Source organism: Lipophrys pholis (assembly GCF_963383615.2).
Source record: "Lipophrys pholis genome assembly, chromosome: 15".
In the NCBI taxonomy this organism is placed as follows: domain Eukaryota; kingdom Metazoa; phylum Chordata; class Actinopteri; order Blenniiformes; family Blenniidae; genus Lipophrys; species Lipophrys pholis.
In genome coordinates, this window is record NC_137642.1 from 21187970 (window position 1) to 21203500 (window position 15531).

The window sequence follows — 15531 nt, forward strand, 5'->3', positions numbered from 1 at the left end:
CAACCTCCCTCTACTGCTGTGTTGCTTTGTAGTGGATTTAAGATTTGTGATTTTTGTTTTTATTAAAGGTATGTGCTTGATGTAGCTGAATGCAGATGAGATACTTTTTCTATACTTTGTTGAATGGTGACTGTCGTGCAACAGTTTTACACATTGGTAGTGATTCACATTCATTCAAGTTTCTTTGACAATTTCTTTGTTAAGGATTCCTAGGAACGCTGTTACCACAGATTTATTTAACTGATCCCACTCGTAGGGGCACGTCAAGGCCATTGAATTTATTTTGTATTGAATTGTCTCATAACTGGTTGGACGAACGTAATCAAGGCTTAGTTTTGATTAGTGTCCCTCAACAAAACGACCAAATGTGAAAACATTCGTGAAATCAGGTGTGTTACCTACTCATTCCCAAGCTGGCAATAATAAATTAAGTTATATGCAATGGCAAACAAAAATAATACGATAACTCACCATCATGCTAACAATGAAAAGAAATTAAATTCAATGCCAAAAGTAAATCATGCTAACTGATACCAACATTAAATAGAAACTAACTCATTTAAATGTCCAAAATATGATGCCAAGTCAAGGAAATGCTCGAAGTAATGGCAAATTAAGTAATTTCAATTCGACAACCACTAACTCACTCTAATGCTAAAAATAAGAGGTGACTAACTCATTCCAACTTGTCTTCAATTTAATATTTTCCTGGGGAAAGTCTTTCTTTTGCTCCCATTGTGCTCCTATTTTGTTACTTACCGCTCTACATTGCTGGTGACATAATCTATATGACCACATGGGGGCACCACCATATACGACCATCTATCTCTAATACATGCTGTCTAGTTGTGAAGCACAGAGATCATTTAACAGAGAGATCAAGCCTTCCTAGCAGAGTGATATACAATTGCAGATTTAATTCATCCAAATTATAGTTTAATGAAGTATTTAGCATTTTCCTTCGCATCATCAGTTTTCTGTTGCTCATCAGCATCTGAGTCACGGTGGCTCAGAGAAGCAGCCTCCACATCCCTCTCTAAGCAACTTCTGTCAACTTGACAAAAACTCAAGCCTTTGCACAGCACTCTTATATAATTTCTAGACCAATGTTTTTGTGTTTTGGGTCTACCCCAGGGCCTCCTCAAAGTAGGATGTGCCAGTAATAATCTGTCCTCAGTGGGATGCATCCACAGCCACAGGAGGCATCCCGATCAAACGCCCAAATCGCCTCGACTGGGTCCTTTTTAGGCTCGAAAAACAGCAGCGGCGGTTCTGCGGGCTGGTAGGAAAGCAAAACATTGATATGCTGTGCTATGGGGCTACTGCAGGCAAAAAGAGCAGGGAAGTAGGGTCCAGAATTTTGAAGCTTATAAACAAGCATCATCATTCATCATTATTAAATGAGCATTAATTTAGATTATGTGAAAAATAGCCTCGGAATCCGTATGTAGGTGGTGTAATTTTTTTCAGTTATGACACAAAACTAACTTATGGCATCAAAGCAGATGGCTCTTCTTTGGCACTTACTGATAAAAACAGTTACTGGCACCTGTTTTCTGGCTATTGGCTGTGTTCTCTTTATTCATAGACCAAACTCAGTTTAAAACAGTCCACAGTGTTGATCTCCTCCAGCTTTCACTCTGAGACAACTTCCACTTGAGTGTTTACCAGACAGATCCTCATCTATTTGAGCCTCTCAAATTCATCAAACTCATGTTTTAATTACGTTTATTCTTCTCAGAATGCTCATATAAGTTGGTTGGATCTTGATCAGCCTTCTCACACACCAGATAAAGTACAGCACGATGCCAGACGTAACATTTTTTCTTTTTCTCTTCGTTTTTACACACCATTCTTCTTCACAAAACTAAACTCTAAGTGATTGGGACAGTTTAATAGTGGCGCACTGTCATGGGATAGTAAATCTTTTGTCACTTTCATGCTCATATTCTTAAAATATTTAAGCTTTGCAAAGACGTACATCAATATCTTACAGGCCTGTATAGTTTTGCTGTGCATAAAGCCTCTTGAAATGTCTTCTCCTGTGAGGCACAGTCAAGTGTGAAGTGTCAAAAGGTTGAGAAGTAGGTGGGAGAAACACAGACAGAAAGCAATTCCACACCTGTGGAATTTATATGCCGTCCACTGTTGCGGGTGAAATTACAAGCGAATGCAGCACAAAGGGGGGTCGGGACAAAGAGTGGCAATATCAGCAGCAGGAGGAGGAGAACTTCTTGAAATCACTGCTATTTCATTTGCAGTCGCTGCCCCTTGTGTTGAGATGGAGACGGTGGAGTTTTTTTTTTTTTTTTTTTGGCATTCCCCTGTAGAGTAATCCGAAGCAGTGGCTAAGCAGAATTGACTGCCACGGTTTAGGATTAGGGTCAGTAACATCACACAGATCTCCGCTGATACAGAGAGAGAGTGAAGAGTGGAGATGGAAAGGAGGGGGTGGGTGCCAGTGGGCAAGGCCAGTTGGTGTAGGGACGAAGATGAGGCTGGTGATAAAGTCGAAAGGTTTCTTTCCTGAATTTATCAAAGATAACACATCTGCCGTTCGGGCTGATTAGCCGCCCACTCGTCCGGAAAGGGAGGTGCTGCGGTGTTTTGTTTTTTTTGTGGGGCCACGATAATTAGCAGGTGTCTGATGACTTCTTACCAAAGCGAAGATCACGACCGGACTCGCTCTGGACTCTGTGTGACCTTGTTGCTCATTAACGGTGTTCTGCAATCAAATGTTAATGCCACTCTGAGATTTTGGATAATGATAAACTCGGGACACTCATGTAATGCAGATAGAAATGCTAATATTTGGACTTTGTGACACTTGCGACGGGCAAAAATTGTATAGCAATCAGTTTATTTTGAGCATCTGAAAAAGTCAGATCCGGGCCAATGGAAAGTGTTTCAGACAGAGGAGGCAAAACCATACTCATGGATTTCTGAATTTAAAAGGAACCATGAGATCTAACTGTCCAAAACTCAAAACGGTGAGTATGAGCGTACAAACTTTGTCTCCTGTAGGGCCCTGTGTCCACAATGTTTTCAAGTGAGAACGCAAAACCTCCATCAGGTTTTGTGTGTCCGTTTACACAACAATGATGCTCACTAGCTCCAATGTCTTTTTTTTGCCGTTTTAAAGTACAGATATTTGTGTTCAAATGTAAGATAAAGGTAAGAAAAAGAAATACTCAGATAAAATGCAATAAGCCTGCAAATTCTACTCAAGTACACTATAAAAGTATTTGCAGTTTATTACGTCCAACCTCTGGCTTTAGATGCTTCATCTTCCACACCACTTATCCCACGGTGCCTATTGTCCTTTAATTTTACTATCTGTTTTTCTGATTAAATCAGGTTATGTCCTCAGTGAGCCTGCTGAGTTCCCAAAGAAGAAGAATAAACCGTCTTTGCAGAGTGCGTAATAGGCGCATTGGGACAGAACAAGGGAGACAAAGAAAGAGACTCAATCATGTATTATACTCACAGGAGTAAGTACCTCAAAAGAGTGAGCATTATGAAAGTCTCTCAACATGTTCACCTCACATAACCTATACAAGTACTTTAAAGTCGGTGTGACTTGTCACAGTTTCGATGCAGACGAGACAGACTTTATAGTACAAATGCCAAATGCCATGTGGCATTCAGTCAAACTTCAGAGGTGTGACATGTGCATTTTAAGCAAGAAATCACGCAATGAGACATCAGAGACACGGCCATGGTGACATCATTTGCAGACTTTAAGTCTGCAGTTGCCCGGGGCATGTGTGCACAATCCATCTGTATGGGTGACTTGACAGCGATGGATCGTGTTGGAAAAAGTTTTGACATCATATATTTAAGCATTCATAGGGCATTAACGATAAACATTTCAAAAATTCAGCCCACATTTTCTTAATTTTTTATATTTTGTTATATTTCTTTGACTTAAAACTGTTTAATTGAATACTAAATATCTCTGTGGAAGTATTGTGTGGTTAAACATCGGCGAGCGAGCAGTAAAACATCATCAAAGAACCTGAGCACGGTGAGAATCGCATAAGGAGGCTTTCAAGTACCCGTGGTTAAACTAAACTGTATTACTTTCTTGAATATTAATGCCTGTTTGTTGGCATAAAGTCTAATTCACCTCACAGAAAAGACAAAGAATTGAGTTACGCTAGAATACAGGTCTGGAAGTCGACCTGCATAAAACTGAATAAAGCAGCACTTGACCCGGCAGCTGGGAGCCAGAGTCATTGAGAGTGAAGCTCTGCAGGGTAACTGGTCTTTCTGCTTCACCAATATGACATTATGTAGTTTAATATCTGAATAATGCCAACAGTTTTCACAGAGTCAAGTGTGGAGAGCAGCTGCAGGGAGAAGAGGAGATATAAAAAAAAACAACAACTCTACAATTTACATTCACTTACACATTCAAATCCCAGGAACTCTGTGTTCAAACTCCTGGAAGAACTAAACTGTTATGTTTACACCTTTACGCTGGGCCCTTTTCTTTTGCACCAGCTGCTGAAAGGTTAACACTTATCAGAGGAATGATAAGTGTTAACCTTTCAGCAGCTGGTGCAAGGTTAACACTTATCAGACGAATGATATTGTTGGCTATCAGTTGAGGATAAACCTGTCATGGCATAGACACAAGGGTTTTAAGGGTTTGTCATGCTTCCAGAAGTGTCTGAGCATTCTTCATCAGCATACTGTTGATGATTCAGATTAATCTCCAGTGTGAAACCTTGATGAAGTAAATGAAATGCAATGTTTCATTGTTTTTCAAGGGGCTCCAAGCACCATTGTTGTGTGAGTGGACACCCACAGCACAGTGAAAGATTTGAATTATAATTTGAAAGGATCATATTATGCAAAAGTAACGTTTTAATGGTTTTCCCACAGTAATATGTGTCCCCATACCGGGGAATGATGCCCCAGAATTGAAAAAAGCCTGTCTTCTCTCTCCCTGGCTTGTTTTTATTTTTTTATTTTTTTTATTGCGCCAATGAGTGAATCGGAAATCAGTAGTATAGTGTCATTAGGGGTTTAGACAATCCCAATCAAGGTAGACCCTCCCATTGACCCTCCAACTGCGCTGCTCTGGCACATGGCACCACAAGAGGAAGTTCTTCCTCCTCTTCCCAAGATGGGCATGTGTAGGTGGAGTCAGTCCAGGTCACACAGACACAGCAGATTCTGAATGCAGCTCCTATGATCCAATATTCAAAATGGATGAAAATCTAAGAAAGGCTGGATTTGGGGCAATAAACTTTGAATACAACTTGTAAGACTAAAACTAGACCCATGTGAAAGTGTTGAAAAGCTGTATAATATGACCCCTTTAATCACTGTCATGTAAATGAGGCTTTACACGGAGCACCACAGCGATTTCTTTCATGGCGAGCCTTCCTCATTAGATGTTAATGCAAAGCTGGGTTGTTTTTTTAAAAAGGGGACCAGAGACCTCAGAGCTCACATGGACCCCAATATATTCTTTATATTTTTTCAATATTTTGTCTAGCAAGACTCCAATATGTACTGTTGAAGAGCTGCGGAGCTGTTGTTACTTTCTGTCCGAAAACTGGCTGTTTTAAATATTGCATTAGCATGTACTTCACCTCACATTTGTGCGAGACACATCAGATCAGATCCCAGGGAACAGAGCAGCGAGGGGAAATATCAATGTGAAACGCACACACACACACACACACACACACACACACACACACACACACACACACACACACACACACACACACACACACACACACACACGCACACGCACACGCACACGCACACGCACACGCACACGCACACGCACACGCACACACACACACACACACACACACACACGCACACACACACGCTATTATCCTAAAGATTCAACTACAGCACAATAACACTGCGGAGGCATGAAAGACAATAAAGTCTTCTGTGTTAAAGGCATACTTTCCCCTTGATATGTCAGCATATGTTTATAACAGTGACTAATAACCACAGAAATACTTTCACTTTCATTTTCCCCCCAAGTTTCAGCAAACAAAAGCCAATTCCCTTTGAAAGAGCATGTGGGAAAATGACTTCACAATCCTCACCCCTTTTTCTGTAATGTCACAAAATTAGCATCGTTAGATACAGCGGAGCCATTCCCGCTTCCTTTCTGTAACACCTTGAAAGGCGCATGTAAAACTTCACATCCATAACAAATGCAACAGCACTCCCTGATAATGCACAACACATCCATCATGTGTTGCAGTGCCGCTTCAGCAGCGCAGCAGGTTAAATATCTCCCAGCTCGCGGTGAAATGAATAGCCCGCTGAATATTGTAGGATTGGTGGAAACAAATGGTAGCTTTACTGTATACTGTAAACTGAATTGATTCGAGCTTTCACAAAAAGCCGCGCCACTGAAACTTGTTAAAGCGGCAACAATAGAACCTTTTTGCGCTGCAGCCCTCAATATGATGGATTGCATAAGTAAAAAAGAAAAAAAATATAGAAAATCCCGAAGTAAAGCATTTGGATGGCAGGTGGTGAAAGGACTGACGTGTTGGTGGGAAGACATCCCATTCAATGGGAATAAAGAGAAGACAAGGGAAAGTAGACACTGCATTTTTCCCGGCACCATCTCCTTTGTATGTTGTTATCAATCCGAGGTGTCATCCTAATTCTGGCAATGATACATGAGCACAGTTTCTCCAGCACGAGCGAACAGTTGCTTGAGATGTAACTGACAAATCCTCTGCTGTTTCTTTAAATCAAATAAAGTATTAGGATTACTTCTGCGTCACACCATTGTGCGATGGTGCTGAGTCATTGTAGTAAGCTACATTTGATGCTCAAGGTCTTCTCTGAATGTTCTAATCTTCACAGTTGAAGGTTGGTTGTGTTCACGTCCTTCACGTGTTTCTTATTTCAATACAGCTTCAGCATTACTCTTTCAACCGCCTCCAGTCGTGCCGTCAGTGATCGCTCCAAAGAACTTTTACTCATTCTAAATTTCAAAAGATGTGAGCAGTGATAGAAATTGTGATTTGCTTGTGCGTGGGGGTCATACTCCCACCCTTTGACGTACATATGTTGGACTAAATACTCTGGACTCTGTAGTAACTGAGGCCTCCCTCTATCATCTTGGTTGTTTGAGTTAAATCTCTGGCCTTCTGCCTTGTTGTGCTGTCATTTGATATTAAATGGATTTAATGGATGTAAGCATCTTTGTTTACACCTTTGATTTTTTTGAGGGGGGGTGGGGGGGGTGGGTATTGCTTCCTTAGTTTTTTTTGAAAAACAAATAAAAAGGAAAAAAGAATACTTTAATATGCAGAAAAATATTTAAAGAGTCAAACAAAGCAATCTAAATAAGTTCTTCTGCAATTTTACTTTGCACAAAGATACAATCTGTCAAACTGTAAAGTCAGTGACAGCTGAAGATGAGTACGGAGGGAAGATGTTGAGTAAAACAAAAAGAAAATGGAAAAAGTTAGACAATATTAGGTGCCAGACCATATGTGCCCATCCATCCATCCATCCATCCATCCATCCATCCATCCATCCATCCATCCATCCATCCATCCATCCATCCATCCATCCATCCATCCATCCATCCATATATCCAGACCATTTTATCACCTTCTTTCTTTCACGCAAACATGTCAAACTAACTCAATACCCCATCTTGTGGTAAAATCTAGTATTGCATCATGTGGCAGTTTTTCATTTAGATCTCTTACAGCACGATATACAGATGACTTCATGCCGTTTTTTCCTCGTTGATAGTATTAAGTGATATCTGGTTACTTGGGACTGTTCTCAACCCCAAAATGAACACGCCGTCTGAATAAGTGACATCATTGGGTTTTATTTGGATCACTCCCATAACTCAAAAGAAAATTTCACGTCTACATTTAAATCCCGTCCACCCGTGTGCGTTCTGACCCATCACTTGTGCGCTGGCTGTGTCATCCTTGACTGTCACCATCCAGGCAGCGATGTGAGTGAGTTTTTGGCAGCCGCTGGGACGCGCTCGCCCCTCTTCGCTGAATCATGATGTATGATGTTTACGTAGCCATAAAATCCCCTCCAGAAGCGAAATGCTCACTGCTTCCCTTAATTAGAGCAAGCAGACATAAACATAGATGAAGCCTTATACAGCGCAGACACACACACACACACACACACACACACACACACACACACACACACACACACACACACACACACACACACACACACACACACACACACACACACACACACACACACACACACACACACACACACACACACACACAAGAAAGCAGATACATTATACGTGTATGACTTCACACCCACATAGACACACGGGGAGGTGCTATGCTTCACGTGCAGTTCCAGAAAACACACAGAGACACACATTCACGTAACGTATCATATTATTCATACCGCTGCAGGCAAAGAAATAGGTAGATACCAGACTCAGTGAACATCAAGTTTTCCATCTGTAAGCATCAACAAGTACATATTCAGATGAGACAGATGTCTCCCCCGGTACGCTTTACACTCCAATATGAAGTGACTGATCAATATAAATCTTGTAATATAACCCAACGCCGATAACGGTACCTGGCCGCCTCCTCACTTCATTACTTTGAGAATGCAGGCGTCTGGGGACTCTAAAAGCAGGGTCAGTCTAATACTTCTAAGTGAGGAGGGGAAGGTGTTGAGAGAGCTATGATTTTATTGTCAAAGCTTGCAGTGGAATGTTTGCAGACACCTGGTGCAGACATGATCTCTCTCTCTCTCTCTCACACACACACACACACAGGCAACACTCAAAGGAAAATGTCCAGCTGAAGAGCAGCCCACTCTAGATTAACTTGTCAACTGAAGTAGAGGGCCACAGTCCTCGGGGGTTGTCGTATCCCTGGGGCAGATTGGCCCGCCGGCCGCTCCTTGTTATTTAGCACGCTCTTATCTGCCACTCTGAAAGGAGGGAAGTTAAATGTGGATGGGCACACATGGCCGCCATCACAAAAAACCTGTGAAGGCAGAAAGAAGGAGCCTTGATTTTGCGAAGCAGCAATCTTGGAACAACAACAAAAAAAAAAGACTATGTGTTTGGCAAAATGATAATGTGAAATTATGATGTAATCTTTTTGTAATATTCCAGGCAACATAATGCCTCTATTTTATGTGATGTTCCCCTTCAGCCCTATTAAATAAACTCTGAGTAATTACTGAACAAGCACTGTTGCTGATGACTGATGCCTCAACAATGTGGCATTTCATGGACACTTTTAATTTGTGTTAAATTACATTCTAATTCTGATAAATTTGTCGGCCTCCTGTGAACGGAATAAAAGTGCAGTTGAGGCTGATGCTAATTAGTCGAAGAGGCTGAATGGATTCAGATAATTATTTTGGACAAATATGATAGAAAGTGTCAGTGTGATTATTTGTATAACTGATGATACTAAGAACCGGCCAGCTGAATGTCGATTTTTAACTTCACCTTGTGATTCAGCAACTTCACACCGTGATGCATTCACGTAGAAAAGAAATCTCTATTATTTTTTCATTAACAATATAGTTGCATATCACAAGCCCAAATTTTCTTTTTCCACATCTCAGAGTGCTGTTTTTAAAACCCGATGGAAATATATGAATCAAGGGTAAAATAAAAAAACTTTTGGTAATCACCAATCTTAAAGACAGAGCAATCATTTAAATCTTTGAATCATTTGAATCACAGCTGATTGCAAATAATAAACACAAAACAGATTTTACTATATAAAGCACTCATATGTTTATTTGTTGATTGTAACAACAGTTTTTTTTTCTTTTTTTAAATCTGTAGAATTATGGTCCAAATTATTGACAACTTCCACTGAATGTCATCAGTGATTGAGTTGTCCCATACTGTCAGCACAGTGACACTATGGTACGGCTGATCAATGAGTCACTTTTCCTTTGCGGCGAATGTTACAACCTAATATAAATGTTATTTTTAAAAGTATCGTCGTTTCTTCAATTCAAGCAAGTAGGCTTTTTTCAACAAACCTCTTTGACTTGTTTTGTCTGCGTTCTCTTGTCTTCATCTGAACTTGTCATCCTGATGGTGCTGGATGACACGTTCTTATGTCAGCTAATGTTACGGAGACGTTACCAACTTGTCACTTTTGACATCACTGGCACGCCCCCTGCTGTCGGTCCGCTCCGTCAGGACGCTGCTCTCGATGTGGGACAGTATGTATGCTCTGCCGTCCCGGTTCGTCACCCTCGAGCCCCATTTCCTCTACTCCATTGTCTTCATGATCCAGCGCTTCTGGCAGCCCTCCTCAATGCAGACGACTCTGGCCCTGTCTCACTCCATGCTATGATTTTCTGATATTCTATTGCATGAGCCCCAGGCACATCGTTTGACCATTTTTTGTTTCTGAAATGACTTAAACTGCCCAGAAAACAACAAAAATCGATTGCTTCTCCACAGAGCTAAGAGTGTTTGTCCGAGTCGCAGTTGGAAGTTGAATGCTATTGGTTCGTTTGTGTTTGGGGGGCGTGACTTAGCGAAAGGTCAATTACCGTGGTGGGTAAGTTCTTAGGACCATCAAGGCCGTATGTGCGTGGACACATGTAGCAGATCTATTCATGGGGTGTTTAAGATCGTGACAAATAGATGCGCAAAATAACTAACGAGTTTGTCTTTATGAATGCAGACTGTCGGGCATGCTTCGTGTAAAATAGTGGGAGGAGTTTGTGTTGATGAATCATTGTAGAATAGGCAATGTGATTTACATGTGGTTTACAATTAAATCCATTTTAACACATTTAAAAATGAAGGGCTAATGTTGGTGTTTTCATAGTGAGAAGCATTTCCTCAGCTGGCTTCCCGCGACTTTCATTTGCTGATTTTGTTATCTAAAACATTTGTCTCACAGAATGGCACACTTTGAGTTTGTGATAGGTCACCTTCCATGTTGCATTTTTTTTTTTCCTTCTTTCCACTTTTAGATTTATTCAATTTCCTCCACCAGCATATCAACTCCATGCTCATGTGAATACAGCGAGCATTTTCCAGGTGACTGCTGAAGCGCTTAAAAAAAATAAAAGTCAGTTCCATTTGAGTGAAGCTCATTCATAGATTTTTAGTTACTTGCGCAACACTGCATTTCAGCCACATTTCAACAGAAAACAAAGTCTTATTTTGAAGTATCAGAGCATAACAGAAGGGAGAAAGCTGGCCCTTGGTTTGTAATCACTACGTCAAGGCACCAGAGAGTGACACTGTCACTGAGTTGAGATATATGTCTCCCCTTTGTGCCGGCAGACATAAGAGCCTGGTGGCGGGTAAAACACACCACTGACCACTGAGCTGGAAAACTGTCGACTCCAACCTTGGCTTTAACTGACAGGCGTCTGAAGATACATGCATGACTGATGCTCAGTAATAACGTTTCAATGAGGGATGCAGAGCCCTGAATAAAGGTCAAGCTGGATTTGCTGTCTCACAGGCTGTGGAGCGGTTGCATCACGGGTGAGAAAAAGAAATGCGTCAATAAGAAAGACTCACCCACTTTTGGCTGACAAGAGCAGAGTATCGGCACATTTTCTGGGTTGGGTTTAAGCACTTGAAGTAAAGTACTCACTATTACAAGAAGAGTTCTAGTATATTTCTCAGTCTCCAGTAACATTAGTGTGAATATGAGAGCAACATCAGAGCAGAACAGACTTATTGATGAGATTGGGGGAGTGGTGGTGAAGACAGCTGTAGAGGAGGATGTGGAACGCGGTCAGACTCATATAAAGACAGTGTTCACATTTCCTTCGGTCTCATTTATTCAGATACATTGAAACAGCATTAAAATGAACACACACTTATTTATCCATCAGAATGAAAACAGGCAAACAATGACTTATGAGATTTGGCCACAGATTGTATGCACTTTGAGCAACCAGTTAAAGTGACACACTGGTTCATGTTCAGCACCAATATTAAGAAACCATTTGTTTGCCCCATCAATGATGGATGAGGCATTTGATATTTGGTCAAGAAGAGGAATAAGAGCATTATCTAACCTCTACGTTGAGAACAGGTTTGCTTCATTTGAACAACTATCACAGAAATTTAATCTCCCCAAGTCCCATTTCTTCAGGTACCTACAAACCAGAGATTTTGTGGCCTCTAACTTTGCTCAATTTCCATTACGTCCACCTGAAACTCTACTGGAAGCAATTCTCAAATGTAAAGTCAACACAAAACAAATAATAAGTAGAATGTACATATTACCAAATACATCTAATGTGGATAATCTGGACTCTCTCCAACACAGATGGGAAAAAGATTTAAATGAAAAAATTCCAGAAGCAAAGTGGCAACAAATAATACAAAGAATTTACTCCTCCTCAATATGCCTTAGACATGCTGTGGTTCAATTTAAAATAGTCCACCGTCTTCACTGGACCAAAGAAAGACTAACTAGGTTTAATAAAGATATTGATCCTACATGTGACCGTTGCAAACAAGCTTCAGCCACATTACTACACATGTTCTGGCTATGCCCAAAGATGTACAGTTTTTGGCGGTCTATTTTTGAGACACTCTCTATAATATGTGGAACAACAGTAGATCCCTCTCCAATGATCTCACTGTTTGGTGTGGCCCCGGGGGCCACTCCTCTCCCTGGGCACTTCAGAAATATGATGGCCTTTTGCACCCTGCTCGCCAGGAGACTTATTCTATTTAAATGGAAGGATGCCCGGCCTCCTACATATGGCCAATGGATAAGGGAAGTCATGCGCCATATTCATTTAGAAAAAATTAGATATACCATTAGGGGGTCCACCAGAAAATTCTATATTACCTGGCAGCCATTTATCTCTTTTGTGGAAAACATGGCAGCTGCCAATATTGAAACATAACCCAAGTGACTATGTACCTGTTATTTTTAATTTTCCTTTTTGTTGTCAATATGTTTACAAATGTGCTTAGTAAGCTTGCAGATGGTCCAGTAACTGTGGGTGGGTGGGTGGGTGGGTGGGGTGGGGTTATTGAGAAATTGATGTAAAAGTTCTGTGATTATATTGTTTATTGGTTGTATTTGAAAATAAAAAGACATTGTTCAAAAAAAGTGACACACTGGGCTCATATGACTCATTGACTGGTACACAGTTATATGGATTTTTAATGATGAACAACTCCGCACTATGTATTACTGTGCAGTGTGTGCTCTAATGACAGTTAAACAGGTTTGCAACCACAAATGTGTTTATTGACACAATTAATTAAAAGACAAATAATAATTCAACAATGTAAGAACCTCTTTGTAGCCACAGTGTTGAAATTATTCTTTTCAATCTGAGTTTTATGCTTGTGCTACATGATTTTATGCAAATTATATTTTCTATAATAATTCAAATGAATCACTAATTTCAAATGAGATTGAACCATTTTCAAAAGTGTTCCAACTCTTTCAATATTCTAATGACGTTGTTCAATGAGGACATGAAATATGACGATTGTGTGTGTGATATTCAAGTTTAAACATTCTGTGTTAGTCTGTAACATCACCCTTGATTTCCCTCATCCCATCACACACCCTGTTATCTTTTCAGGCTGATATTAATCACAAAGGAACAAAAGTGAGCGTTAGTTTTAGTTAGCACAGCTAGCAATGAGAGGGCTAACCCAAACTAAACCATACAACTTTCAATCAAAGCACTTCAAATCATATAGGTAGTCAAGCTTATCTGGGACCTACATAGTTCAAAGGTTCGAAGAAAGACTTTTTTGATTTAAAAAAAAAAAAAAAAAAAAGTCAGACGTGTGTTAATCTGAAGGAATCTGGTTACAATCTCTGGCCTTTGATGACAACCGTCCAAAACGTTCTTAAATGAGATTCTAATCCACAGAAGACAAAAAGAAATCCTCACTGCTCTGCAGATATGAAGACAGATAACCATGAGGATGACGCATCAATATTCCTTTTTCTTTCTCCTGCTGTCAATTTGAACAATCGTCATGCATAGAAACAGAATCGAGAATCACAGGTCACTCAAGGTCAAGTGTGGCTGGACATTCGGTTGCTGACATTAGTCACTTATAGACCAGATGCATGTTCTCTGACTGTTTACCTACCAGTGACAGAAGCAAGCGGTGATTATTTATCTCCTATGACTCATGCTGCTGGAGCAAAGTCTGTTTTTCTTCTTCTAGTTTTCCTCTAATTGTGAGCTCTGTTTTTCTTGGTTCACTGAAAGCGGCGAGAGCCTTGATTGGGATGTTACTGGCTCCGCTCTCTCGGCTGCGTCGCTCGCTCAGCTCAACACAATGACAGGATGTGATGTCACACAATGCCAACCTGAAGGCTACAGGCAGTCTGAGCCGCAGCCTGCTGGTCTTTGGGATGCATTGGTGGCCAGATACCGACAGGTAAAGAGCACATAAACGGTTTCATGTGAAATCATATGGAGGAAGAGCACATAGAAGAGAAAAAAAAAAAACGGTCCGTTTAATTTTAAACACCCTGTGAATTTTGTTGAGGGAAATTACACTGAGAGAGCCTCCTCATTCAGTGTCTCTGTTGCTGAATTTGTTTTTTCCACTGGAGGTTCTGAGAATAGCTTGACCCCTTGGTGACAGAGCAGCCGGCACATTAGACATGTCGAGCCTCTTTTGAAGACAAATCCTGTTGGACTGTCTCTTCGGAGACTCTGGGACAGCCGGCACGGAAGTAATTTCAAAAGTGAAAAATACCCCCAAAAAAATAAATAATAAAAAAGAAGCTTTTCTTGAGTTGAGAAACACAAGTATTTCCAATGTTCAACTGCTATTTTCGAGGAATACTCTACCTGTTGGCTCTCGACGGCCTGTCGCAGACCTCAGAGCTGGCTTTGTGAGGGACGCCAGTGGGGGATTCAGCATCAACATTTTGCTTGGCACGATTCCAGCATCACGAACTGGAGGGATTGCAGGGGAAAGGAATGGAATGAGGAGGGTGGGGGGGGGGGGGGGGGGGGGGGAGAATGAGAGCTAATATTTTTAACTCCTGCAGTGCGTCACAAGGATGTAGGGGCCCATCTGTGGAGGAGAAAGGCATCCAGACAGAGAACTCAGCCAGGATTGTGTTTTCTTCTGATGTCACTCAGATTATGATTCCACAATGTCCATAAGAGGCAGTGGATTCTATTGTCTGTTTTTGCAGCTATATTGGTTGTAGTTTTGTTTTTTCTTCTTTCATTTTTTCTTTGGGTGTAAGTGTTTGAGTATTTGGCCGACCGAAATCTCTTTTGCACACTGACATAATGGGGGTTTGTCATCCTTGTGGATTGCGCATCAATCACGTCACCAGAGAGAAACACTTTATAGTGTTTTAAGGTTAGACTGAGGATACAGTTCAAGTTGAGGCCAACTATGTAGGATTTATAGAGGACATTGAATTTAACTGAAAGTATTTATTTCAAACATTAAAAAAAAAAAAAAAAAGTGAATAAAAGATGCCTTGAACAAACAACATAAAACAATACTCGAAAAGGAGGACGAAGTGTATACTTAGAAATGTATACCCC